This window comes from Adiantum capillus-veneris, chromosome 5 (genome assembly GCF_014529385.1).
Source record: "Adiantum capillus-veneris isolate H3 chromosome 5, ASM1452938v2, whole genome shotgun sequence".
Lineage (NCBI taxonomy): Eukaryota > Viridiplantae > Streptophyta > Polypodiopsida > Polypodiales > Pteridaceae > Adiantum > Adiantum capillus-veneris.
This window is the reverse complement of record NC_140935.1, coordinates 91981757-91995785: the sequence shown is the minus strand read 5'-3', so window position 1 is coordinate 91995785 and position 14029 is coordinate 91981757.

The following is a 14029-nucleotide window of genomic DNA, read 5'->3' as shown; positions in this document are numbered from 1 at the left end:
CAAAGACCATCCTCTCTAACGTTATGAAAGTCACAAGAAGTTATGTTATGTGAAGGGAGACGTGCAAAAGACGCCATGGAAACTCAGAGATTAGAGAAGAAAGAAAGTATAGACGAAAAGACTTAAAACCTCTCACAAACTAAAGAGCGAGAAAGGTATACGTTTGAAAAAAGTAGGTGATTTGTTATTAATGCTCTTGTTTTGAGAGCCTTCTGACATAGATTTCGTATCTTTTGACAACGTTTTTTTGTGAAATATAAAATAGAATAAAAGACGAGACTTCATTGCTTTGAGCCGCAAATTTAATGAGCTCTCTCGCCGAAAGCACCTAAATATAGCAGTTTTAGTCTTGTGATCAAGACATTTAGCGGTTCTCCGTCAAAATAGGACCACCAAAACCCACAATAGAGGAGACAAGAGTGCCATACTTTTGTATACGTGTCAAATAACTATTGGACTATTCCTTAATCCTTAGATTAACAAACAGCCCTTTTGAGTCGTTTTTGGCCCTAATGTCAAGATATTGCTCTTGGTTTCATTGAACCTCCTCACTGCACCAAGTATCATATGGACAATTGGCTCGCGTATGGGATGCCAATAAGAAAAACATCAGTGTTCTTACAAAGATACTACCACTTGTGTTTTTGAGGATGAAAATGCTTCTCCAAGGGGGGAGTAATGTCAGGCCAAGGGCCACCTCGGAGGTCAAGGACCTGAGCCGGCTGCCCAGTGGAGAAGGGATCCTAGGGCCAGGAGGCTATAAAAGGGAGGTTGGACGGAGGATTCGGACACGACAGTTCCCAGGGTCTTTCACTCGCGTATGGGATGCCAATAAGAAAAACATCAGTGTTCTTACGAAGATACTACCACTTGTGTTTTCGAGGACAAAAACGCTTCTCCAAGGGGGGAGTAATGTAAGGCCAAGGGCCACCCTGGAGGTTAAGGACCTGGCCAAGGGCTGACTTCCCAGTGGAGAAGGGATCCTAGGGCCAGGAGGCTATAAAAGGGAGGTTGGGTGGAGGATTCAGACACGACAGTTCCCAGGGTCTTTCACACCAAACCAACACAAGTGGAAAAGACTGCTGCAACACCACTTTCAGTCATAGAAGACATGCTCAAAAGGATGAATGAAATGATGAATAACATGCAAAAAGCACATATGAGGGGACCAAGACAAGGGATATCTCAACAAGGACAACCAATTAGGCTGCAGAAATGGTGTGCAATCGAGGGTAAATGGACCAACCATGAGACCAATGAGTGCTATTACCGACCCAAGTTTGATGGTAATGTTTAGTACATACCTATGAGGCCACAAGGACAACCCATGTACAGATATCAGCCTAATATGGCCCCAGATCAAAGACCATCGATGGGTATGGAAAGACCTCAACCTGTGTTGGGCCAACAACCTCCATATCCAGGACATAATGCAGTGCCTGTGTAAAGTACATGCATCCAGAGGGAGTCATAGATGGACAAGCACTAGTTCCTGGTACACTCTATGATAAGCCTAGTCCATCTACCGTAATGGTGAAGGAGATTGGTATAATTCGCATCCACCACCATGGAAGAACCTGTGACTTATACTACACCAGAGCTTGCACCAATGTATTATGTGGCTAATCCAGGTGTTAGATCTCCTATGGTAAGACCCATGATTAAGCCAAGAACTAGAAACTGTCATAACTGTGGTGAAAATGATCATTGGAAAGATGCCCAGAGCCTGACAAGAACCTCAAGCCAAGTGAAGCTTATTGCATACAATGTTGCAAAAAGGGAGGACACTTCCCAAAGGATTGTCCTAAAAATCCTTTAAACAAGGGTAAAACAGTAGTGAACGTAGTCCAAGTGATACCTAGTAGCTCATCTGAGAGTGAACCAATTGTTCCAATCAAGGTAATCACCAGAGCCCAAGCTAAGAAAAAGAAGCATAACTCCTTTGATGATTTGGAGAATACAAAAATTTCCTCTCAAAAGACCAAGAGAAGAAGAAACAAAAGATATGAGATGAGAAAACAGAAACAAGGGGTTGAAAACGAAGAGACAGCAAAGAAGCTATTCCAGGAAAAAGGTGAAAGAAACTAGAAGTGAAATCAAGGAAATCACCGTGAAATCTGGAGGATCAATTTTGGTTGATAAAATTTTTGAGCCTATTAATGCAACCTTGGAAGCTTACCAAGCGGGACTTAAAGCAATCCAAAACATGGAAAACAAATAAAAAAACTATCCTTCTTTAGACATGGAAGCAGCTAAGCTGGAAGCTTATCAAAATCTAGTAAGAATCATGCAAGAGTTGCTGGAAAAACAAAAACCCAAGCTCAAAAGTATGGAAAAAAATCTGAGGAGCTCGTGGTAGGAACCAATAACGAAAAATTTGAAGTGGTGGTAGAACCCCACCTTGAAACAAAAGAGCCAGAACTTATAGTTGTAGAAGAAGACTGCAGAGGACACTTATGGGAAAAAGTTAGAGAGATTAATGAGGGAAGCCTAACTCTGAAGTCAGCTCCTATAGAGGAAGTTTGGTTAGACAATCTACCTCCTGATATGGGCATGGATGTACAATCCTTGTATGGGGATTGCGGATCTGAAGCTTCAGGATTGTGTAAACCATTGACCTTGAAAACACTACCCTCTTACTTGGGAGTTAACGAAGATGAATCCATAGTGTGTAAAACCACTCAAGTAAAAAGAGCGGAACAGACTCTAGAAGTAGATAACATCCATTCAATCATGTCCACCCATTCAATGCACTCTTACTTTAGGGGAACTATTAAAAATCAGACCATATTTATGGAATGATCTACAGAAACTCTAGAGAAGGTGGGAATAATAGGGCTAATTGCAAAAAAATTAGGAAAATTGAAACACGAAATGGATAACAAAGAGATTCGATCTATTCTAATGAACAAAGTCGGAGAATACTACGAAGGGGAAGAAGGAAACACGGCCCTTCCAGTGAGGTATAATGATATAGAAACCATGCAAATACTGGATAGTGAGGCAGGCATAGCCATAGCCACTAAAGTAGTATGGGAATCCTGAGGATAACTAGCCATTAGACAAACTCGAATGAAATTGCAATTGGCTGATGGACACATTGAAAGACCCTTAGGACTGCTTGAAAAAGTGATAGTTAATTCCTATGGGATTGAATATCAACACACTTTTGCCATTGTAGACTTTGGAAAGAAACTCAATTTCAAAATCATATTGGGAAGACCTTTCATGCGACAAGTACAACTCATCCAAGATTGGAGAAACAATTATCTGTACTTGAAGCGAGTGGAATCAATAAAAAGGGTTAATATGAAAGATCACACTTATAGAGATGTCATGAAAATGCCCATACAAGAGTTCGATTCAGTCTGTTCGGCTGAAACTAAGTTTCCATCTTGGTTGAACAAAGACACTCCTATTTGGATGTGTGGAGCTTCAGAAAACGGGAGCTTAAAACGAGAAGAATGTATTTTAGAGAGGGATTGCACAGATGAAGCCTATATACCTGAACCCTTTCCAGAGCATTTGTTTGAGCCATTTGAGTGGTCTCAAATTTTAGCAACAATGTATGTATGTGTAAATACGTCTATGCCTACTCAATTTTGCAATGAGGACGGCTATGACATAATTCCCATCTAAATGATTTCAACCCTTTACATTGAAGACGAAACTCATGAACCCAAAGACTTGATGAAAGCTCAACAAGTCTTTTCAGACTTCTACTATGATGCAACAAATGAGTTAGAAGAATATTTAGCTACCTCAGATGATTCGGGGTCAGAAAAAGAACATGTGAGAGCTAAACTGCTCATGAAAGGAGGAGAGGATTTTTTTTTGACTTTCCAAACCAGAAACCGAGAAGACAGAAATGGTATAGACGAAAAAGAGACACCAGAAACGTGAAAGCTAGACCTATGCCATTAGTTTCTAGTAGAACACAGTTTCCGGTGCAGACAGAGGCACATGATTGTGTCAAGGATAAAATCAATGGTAGGTATTCTTTAAACAAAGAACATGAAATGACAAAAACATTGGGAAAACGAGAAAGAAAACTCAAATAAAGCCTAAAAAGTAGGACAAGGGTTCAATTATGACACGAGTTGAACGGAAAAAGAAGTATCAAGAGTTGAAAAAAGCTCTAAAGGATATATATACGACAAAAAAGGAAACCACAAAAGAGGATGGTACATATGTAATGAGAGTTCCATCCCATTACAAGAAATATGCTCTCCAAGATCAAAAAATCATAATCGAACAACCTGTCAAGGAACTATGAAAATAGGGCGAGTCCCATAAAAGACCAGAAAATGCAAAAAAGATAGATCTGGCCAAACTAGGAGAAGAGCCTAGACCTGCCTACATTGCAAATGACCTGACAGAAGAAGAAGAAGAGGAGATTTTGTTAAGCTTATTGAAAGAATACCGAGATATCTTTGCTTGGTCTTATAAGGATCTCAAGGGTGTTGATCCAGAAATCTGTCAACATACCATATCCATGAGAGACGATGCGAAACCAAGTCAACAAAGGCCATACACATATAATGAAACATTTGCCAGGAAGATCAAAGAAGAGATTGAAAAGCTAAAAGAGTCCGAATTCATTTATGAAATTGAACACACAGATTGGGTGTCTCCAATTGTGGTAGTACCTAAGAAAAATGGAAAACTATGGGTGTGTGTCAATCTTAAGAAAGTGAATGCAGCTACCATTAGAGACAACTTTCCTCTTCCAATCACTGAGCTTGTTTTAGAACAAGTTGCAGGTAAAGAAGCTTACAGCTTTTTAGATGGCTTTTTGGGATACAATCAACTTTTGGTTGACCCAAAAGATCAGCATAAAACTGCCTTTGCAACGGAATGGAATATTTTTGCCTATCGGGTTATGCCTTTTGAGTTAATCAATGCTCCTGCCACCTTCCAAAGATTGATGAGCCATTATTTTAAAAAATATCTTTGGATTTTCTTAGAAGTATATATGGATGATCTAGGTGTACATTTATCAATCTGAGATGATCATTTTGAACACCTCAAAAAGGTATTCGAAAAATGTAGACAATATAGGATTTGCTTAAATCCTGAAAAGTGTACATTTATGGGTAGACAAGGAAAAATTCTTGGACATATAGTGTTTAAAAATGACATAGCTACTGATATGGATAAAATTGATGTTATTGCTGATTTCCCTAGACCAACAACAATCAAAGGGGTTTAAGTCTTCATGGGATATTGTGGATATTTCAGACGGTTCATTTACATGTACGCTATTATTGCAAAACCAATGTACAACTTGATTACACACTTTGAATGGACTGATGAGTGTGAGGAATCCTTCATGAAGCTTAAGCAAGCTCTCACCTCAGCTCCAATATTGAAAGCACCGGATTGGAATAAGATATTCCACATACATGTAGATGCTTCCAATTTTGCCATTGGGTGTATACTAGCTCAACCAGGAGACGAAAAAATTGATTTTCCTATTTCTTTTGCTAGCCAACAATTGAACATGGCGGAAAAGAATTATACCACCACCAAAAGAGAAGGATTAGGAATGATCTATGCCGTAAAAAAGTATAGACATTACCTATTAGCAAACAAATTTGTATTGTTTGTGGACCACCAAGCCTTATTGTACTTGGTCAACAAGCAATGCAACACAAAAAGAATAGTGAGATGGGTCATCATTCTTCTAAAATTTGATTTCACTGTAGTTGTGAAAAAGGCCACCACACATCAAAGAGTAGATCATTTGTCAAGGATTGTTTCAGGGGAACCACCCAAAGGAGTAGATGATGATCTACCAGATGCATATTTGTTATCCGTTGAAATGATACCTCGATGGTCGGAAAACATGGTATCATTGATGACCATAGCCCAAGTGAATTCGCAAATACCACTTTCTATTACAATTGGATTAATTGAGCAATTGGCTATGTATCAGTTACTAGATGGAAGGTTATACAAAAAGAAATTGAGCTATTGTGCATTAATCCTGAGGAGAAAACCCAATACCTAAGTCAAACACATGTTACTATAGTAGGACTTCACTTTGCGAAAGATCAAACTATGCGACAGATCTTGAGACTTGGAGTATTTTGGCCAACTATGAGGAGTGATATTCATTCTTTTGTGAAAGATTGTCCTCAATGTAAAAAACAAACACCCATATCTCATGTAACATTGTTCCGAATGTCACCTATTCCTAAGTGGAGTAACTATCTAGTTACTTACTTATCGAGCCAAACATTTCCTGAGGATATGAGTAAACAACGTCAAAGAGCAATTGAAACAGAAGCAAAAGACTATGCTCTTATTGGAAACAATTGTATTGGAAGAGGTAAAGATCAACATTTGCGTCTTTGTGTAAATGAAGACGAATATATTCCCATTATAGAAAAAGAACATGTTGGATTAGCTGTGTTGGGGTATAAAGCCCAATGTGGTCGCCCAGGTAAGTGGGCGGGCCGCCAGGTATGTACACATATTCTTTTGTAAAAACCTAATAAGAACTCACTATGCTCTACACATTACAGTAGAGGGAGTTCACCATATCGTCGTGCTCTTCTTCTCGCACTCTCTCTCGCGTCGCACTTCCGCTCGTACTCCTTCAACTGGTATCAGAGCTCAGATCGAGGCTCGGGGCAGCACTGCAGGAGGCTAGAGTCACCAACTCAGATTGGAGTGAAATTCGACAGGCGAAGACACGGCCACCTCGGCTTCGACAAAGGTCTGCGCAGGTCATTTTCGACTACGTGGTCTCGACGGGTGCAGATCCGACTCTGCAAATTTGGGATTTTCGGCCTACGACTGTAGGTACTGAGGATATCGACACTCCCAGAGTGTTGATTTGTGGCTGCCTACACATCGAAGGACGGCTCACAGTTCTTGGAGGCATGTCACATACGACACGGGCGCATCTACACACAGACTATAGGCGACATCCACTAGTTCATCAGGTAGCTTGTGTTTGCTGCTTGATATTCCAGATTTCATCCTGACATTGTCAGAGATGATGTATGTCTGTTGAGGGTTTGCTGGCTGTGAGTCACGCAGCAAACAACCGCCGCAGCGGTTATAGCATACAGTGGGAAATTTGTGGATGTATGACTTTGTGGGAAGTCTATGTACTGTCAGATTTACTGCAGCCTTTGTTGAGGGTCGAGTGAGGTTTTATTGAGCTGGGGGATTCTCGAATGTTGAGGTCCTTTCGGTGATACAGGTCTTGGAGCGATCCCTCGAGCACCCTTAGATAGGCATCTAGGATGTATTGACTGTGAGTTAGACAGTTGGGATTGCATCTTTGCTTTACTTCCATTGAGGCATTGTCGCAGTCTATGCTTATAGGACAGTGACAGGACAGTGAGAGACAGTACAGGTGCAGGACAGGTTTACCCGCAGCTTACAGTGTCAGAGAGACAGTGTTTTTTGAGCTGTTTTTGGTCTGTTTTTTAGTACACCATAGCCATTTTACGAAGGAGACTCTGCCAAAATTTCTGCAGAATCTGAAGCTTTCTTGGTTCATTTGACAGGTTGATATTGGTTCAGAGGTCAGTTTACAGGGAAAACTCTGCCGAATTTTTCCCAGGAAAGTAAACTACTGTGAAGCGTAGCTATGGCTGGATCACAGGACACTGCTCTTTACAATATCAAGAAGCTGGATGGAACCAATTTCCCATTGTGGAAGAAGCAAATTTGGCACGTGTTGGTACAAAAGAAGCAGATAAAACCTATAAAGCTCAAGGGGATAAAACCAGAAGATATGGACGAAGATGAATGGAGCGAAACGGATGAATTGGCACTTTCTACCATTATGCTGACTTTGGCAGAAAGTGTTTACTTCAATGTAGCAGACGAGATGTCGGCTTACCAAGCATGGTTAAGGCTGAGTGATCTTTATGAGAAGCAGAGTGCAGCTTCACAGATATACTGGCTTAAGAAGCTTGTTGACTTGAAGATGAAAGAAGGGACACCTATGTCCAATCATCTGAATGAATTCAACACAATCTATAGTCAGTTGTCAGCTCAAGGTGTCAAGTTTGATGAACCTGTTAGAGCTATGTTCCTGTTGATCACATTGCCGGAAAGTTGGGACACTTTTCGCATAGCTTTGAGTAATTCTGCACCTCCAGATGGTTTGAACATAGCAGGTGTAGAAGGAAGTCTGCTTACTGAAGAAACCAATCGAAAGACAATGGACAAAGGCAAAGGAACAGCCTTAGTTGTCAGGGGAAGGACCAAAGAAAAGTACAAAGGTGGAAAGAGGAATCAGTCTCGTAGCAAGTCCCGCAGTGCTAAAGGCAAGAGTGACATAGAATGCTACCATTGTGGCAAGAAGGGTCACATGAAAAGAGACTGCAGAGAATGGAAAGCAGAAAAAGGCAACGAAAAAGCTGAAGACCATGGTGAGAAGAACAAGTCCTCAGTGAAGATTCAAGAAATAAATGTGACAAACACTGTTGCAGAGGATGACAGTCTAGTTTCATGAGACATCTACTTCTTGAAGAATACAATGGACTCAGCTCTTCTTACAGCTTCTGATGGAAATGCACTGAGTGACTGGATTATAGACTCAGGGGCATCACTTCATGTGTCTCCAAACAAGGAGTGGTTTACTTCTTATGTGACCACTAAAGATCATGTTCGGCTAGGCAATGGGCAGACATGTGAGCTCTTAGTTGTTGGAGATGTTCAATTGAAGTTTCAGAATGGCTCTTCTTTCACGCTGAAGAATGTGAGACATGTTCCCGCAATTACAAAGAGTTTGATCAACACAGGTTTACTTGATGATGCTGGCTACGTCACCATTTTTGGACAGAACATGTGGAAGATATCCAAGGGTTCTATGACAGTAGCACATGGAGTAAAGTCTGGAGGACTTTACATGATTTATGTATCAAATGTCTCTAAAAATGTAATCAATGTAACCGAGTAGCCGAACGTTTCTTTGTGGCATAGCCGGTTAGGACATATGTCTAAGAAGGGAATGGAAATCTTGTCTTGTTCTGGTTATTTGCCTGGCTTTTCATTTAATGATTTTGAATTCTGTGAACATTGTCTGTATGGTAAGCAAACACAGCAGCCACATAAGCATAGAAGTAGTAGAAGAGATACACAGTTGGCACTTGTTCATAGTGATTTGTGTGGACCTATGCCTAACCTATCTCTAGGGGGAGCTTCTTACTTTATGACATTTATAGATGATTACTCGAGGAAAGTATGGGTTTACTTTCTCAAGCACAAGGATGAAGCGTTTAGTGTTTTCAAAACATTTGTGACACTTGTGGAGAATCAGAGTGGCAAGAAGCTTAAATGCTTACGCACTGACAATGGTGGAGAGTATGTTTCAAAGGCCTTTCGGGACTTTTGTGAGTCAAAAGGTATAAAACGTGAACTTACTGCTCCTTACAATCCTCCTCAAAATGGTGTTGCTGAGAGGATGAATAGGACCATACAAGAGAAGGTCAGAAGTATGTTGTCTAATACACAACTGCCAAATGGGTTTTGGGCTGAAGCTGTATCAACAGCTGTTCATCTTGTAAATAGATCTCCTAGCAAGGTTTTGGAGAAGGATTCAGTGCCAGAGATGGTATGGTCAGGCAAAATGCCCTCATACAAGCATCTCAGAGTCTTTGGTTGTGAGGCATATACTCACGTTCCAAAGGAATTTAGGAACAAACTTGAGCCAAAGAGTAGAAAGTGCATCTTTCTAGGCTATGGTAATTCTGGTGAGATGGGGTACAGACTTTGGGATCCCGAATCCAGAAAGGTTGTCTGCAGCAATGATGTTCACTTTAATGAATCCAAATATCATTCTAAACCAGAGAGGGTTGAGGAGATTAGAAGAGTTGTCTTCCAAGAAGATGGACCTGCACGTGCAAGACAAAATGTTAGGGCTCAAGAGGAGCAAGGACAGGATAGAGTGGAACCACAGGTTGTGGCTGAGCCTGAGCCACCTATTGTGCGTAGATCTGGACGTGTCACGCGACCTCCTAATAGGTTTGTTCCATCTATGAACTATGTCATGTTGACTGATTGCAATGAGCCTTCATGTTACAAGGAAGCAGTGCAAATGAAGGACTCCGGGAATTGGCAATTGGCCATGCAGTCAGAGATGATAGCTCTGCATAAAAACAAGACATGGAAGCTAGTTAAAATACCACAGGGCAAAAAGGCTCTACCTTGTAAATGGGTTTATAGGTATACGATCACCGCTCATGATAGTCAACCAAAGTACAAATCAAGGCTTGTTGCCAAGGGCTTTAAGCAAGAACAAGGCATTGACTTTGATGAAGTTTTCTCTCCGGTGGTCAAGATGACTACATTGAGATGCTTTCTTGTATTGGTTGCCATATTAGATTTGGTGTTGCACCAAATGGATGTCAAGACAGCGTTCTTGCATGGTGATTTAGATGTGGAAATTTACATGCAGCAGCCAGAAGGGTTTGTTGAGAAAGGCAAGGAAGATTGGGTATGCCAGTTGTTAAAGAGTCTTTATGGCTCAAAACAATCACCAAGGGCATGGTACCATAAATTCCACAAGTTTATGCTTTCTCAAGGCTACAAACGTAGTGAGTTCGATCACTGTCTATATACAAAGAAGGCTAAGCATGGCAGTTGGCTGATCCTTATTTTGTATGTGGATGACATGTTGATTGCTGGCAAGCACTTGGAAGAAATTTCAACTTTGAAGTCAAAGATGGCAAAATCGTTTGACATGAAAGACATGGGTGAGGCAAGTCATATACTTGGTATGCGCATTGAGAGAGACAGATCAAAGAAGTTGATTTGGTTATCTCAAACAGAGTATATTGACAAGGTTTTGCAACGTTTCAATATGGAGAAGGGAAAGGCACTGAGTGTTCCATTGCCACCATATGTGAAACTTAGCAAACAGGATTGTCCTGTGTCTGAGGAAGAACAGGCTGAAATGGATAAGATTCCATATGCGTCTGCAGTGGGTAGTTTGATGTATGCAATGATTGCTACTCGCCCAGACATTGCATTTGCAGTGGGAGTAGTAAGTCGATACATGTCAAACCCAGGCAAGAAACATTGGGAGGGAGTGAAAGGAATATTGAGATACCTGAAAGCTACAAAGAGTATGCGTATATGCTATGGGAGTCAGGAGCTAAGTGTAAAGGGTTTTACAGACTCAAATTATGTAGGTGACTTAGACAACCGAAGGTCTACGTCAGGGTATGTCTTTACATTGGCTGGTGGAGCAGTATCATGGCGTTCTAGATTACAAGATTGTGTTACTCAGTCTACTACAGAGGCCATTGCGGGACCATTACATGACCTAACAAAGAAAAGTGTTAGGTATACATGGTCTGCTAAGGAGAACAATGCTTTCGAAAAGCTTAAAGAAAAGCTTATCTCTCAACTTGTGCTTACACTACCGGATCTCTCAAAACCATTTGAGGTCCAATGTGATGCTTGTGGTGATTGCCTTGGGGCTGTTTTTCTTCAAGAAGGGCACGCCATAGGCTATGAGAGTCGAAGGCTCGCCCCTGTTGAGCAAGCTCTAGGCATATACAAAAAAGAACTCCTTGCAGTTCTACATGCCTTAGACTCATGGAAGCACTATTTATTGGGGACTCCTTTCATTCTGCGAACGGATCACCAAAGTCTTAAGTACTTCATGACGCAGACCAAGCTCTCCGACAAACAAATGAGGTGGGCAAATTTCCTTTCGCAATTTCATTTTCATATTGCTCACATTTCTGGCAAGCATAATCAAGTAGTCGATGCACTCTCAAGACGACCGAGAGTGAATGCGGTTTCCATAGCAACTCACAATGATCTATCTTCAGTGATAGATGAGTATGCTATTGATCCCGATTTTAGAGATGTGATTTCAGCCCTTGCATTAGGGAAGAAAGAAGAACCATTTACTTTACAAGATGGTTATCTTCTCTATGGCAATAGACTATGCGTTACTAACTCACTACGTGAGAAAGTAATGTATGAATCTCATGCTCCCCCATATGCGGGGCATAGAGGGATTCAGTCTACCTTAAAGGGAATTGAAACATATTTCTATTGGCCTACCATGAAAGTGAACATACAAGAGTATGTTTTCAAATGTGTGGTGTGTCAAAAGACAAAATTTGATAGAGGGAAGCAACCTGGATTGCTTCAACCCTTGCCAATCCCTAATTCACCTTGGGAGAGCATATCCATGGATTTTATCTTTGGATTGCCTAAGTCTATCCATGGGAATACGGGAATATGGACGATAGTAGACAGGTTCAGTAAACAAGCTCATTTTATACCTGTCAAAAATACTATCAAAGCCCATCAAATGGCAACCCTCTTCATTTCACAAATTTTCAAGTACCATGGTTTGCCAATGTCCATAGTGTCGGATAGAGATCCTAGAATGACCAGTAATTTCTGGAAGGGTCTCTTTGAGAATTTAGGAACAAGGCTAAACTTCTCTTCGGCCTATCATCCACAAACTGATGGTCAAAGTGAAATAGCTAACCTAACCATTCTCGATCTACTAAAAGCCTATGTAACGGAAGTAGATCAAAGATCCCAATGGGAGAAGTACTTACCCTTAGTAGAGTATGCTTACAATAACACTGTACATACTTCCACAGGAAAAGCACCTTTCGAGGTAATTGAGGGAAGATCAAAAAGTCCCTTGCTACTTAAGGTACATGGGAAGATCTTCGCTGCAGATGAGTATAGCCGAGACCTACAAGAATCTTTCCAAAAGATTAAGGATGCTATCTCTATCTCACAGCAAAGGCAAAAGGCTGCTGCTGACAAGCACAGAAGAGCCCAAGCCTTTAAAGAAAACGATTGGGTCTTGTTAAAGTTTCCTAAGGCTCGATTAAGGCACACGACGGGCAAGAATCCTACGGGCCACCAAAAGTACTATGCTAAACTAGCAAAAAGGTACTATGGTCCCTTCCAGATTCTTAGGCCAATCAATGAGATGGCCTATCAACTTACGTTGCCCAATCATTGGCTCATACACAATGCTTTTCATGTGAGCCTATTAAAGCCTTACAAAGGAGAGCCACCTCAAGAACCAACTATTGAAGACCCACCGGAGATCGGGGACCAAGAGGAGGTGCTGCAGCCCGAGTCCATTCTCCGACATGAAGACAAGGTATTAAGAGGCGGTAAGACTATCCGACGATATCTTATTAAGTTTAAGAATTATCCTTTTGAAGATGCTAGATGGATGCAAGGCATACAATTAAAGGATAACCTAAACCTTGTCAATGCTTACAATGCTTCCCAAGAGTAAGCAAATGTACAAAATGTTAAAAATGAACAAAATTTTTGTCTTATAAGACTCTCTTTTTCTTTATTTGTGCACAAAAATGAAGTAGTATGCATGCTTAGATCAAGTTTGCGGAGACGACGTCTCCCAAACACCAAGTAGAGCTTGTCACTCTACTATGGAAGACTGATAGGACTAATGTACAGACATGCTTGCGGCAGCCTCAGGCTCTCAAGCGCCAAATGGACTAGTCATCCATTATGGAATGATGTCGTAGGGTAACATAGGGATCCTCTACCCGCTAAGAAAAGGACTCATGAATATGCTTTATCTTCTCTACACCATAGTCGAGGACGACTATGATTTCAAGAGAGAGGTAATGTCATAATAATCAATATCTAATTCTCCTAAATGATTTTCTCATATTAAACTGATCATTTAATGTGGGGAAGTGCCAAGGGAGAAAAAAGCTAGAATATTGGTTAAGCTAGCAGACCGGCCACAGTAGGGATCCAAAGGAGGGAAAATAGGGATCCAAAGGGGGGGCCATCTGCAAAAGAGCCATGTGCAACAATGGGCTAAAAAGACCCTAAGGTTCAGCCCATTAAGACTTCCAAAATGCTAAGGTTCCAAAATTCAAAGGTTGTGTCCAAAGGTCAACCCTAGGGAAAATTGGATGCTTTGTGTGTGTCCTAAAAGTCTTTGCATATCCCTACATGGGAGGGGGCGAGCCCCAAAGGTAGGGGATGAGAGAGAAAGCCACACACACACACACAGGCTCCCTTTACACAA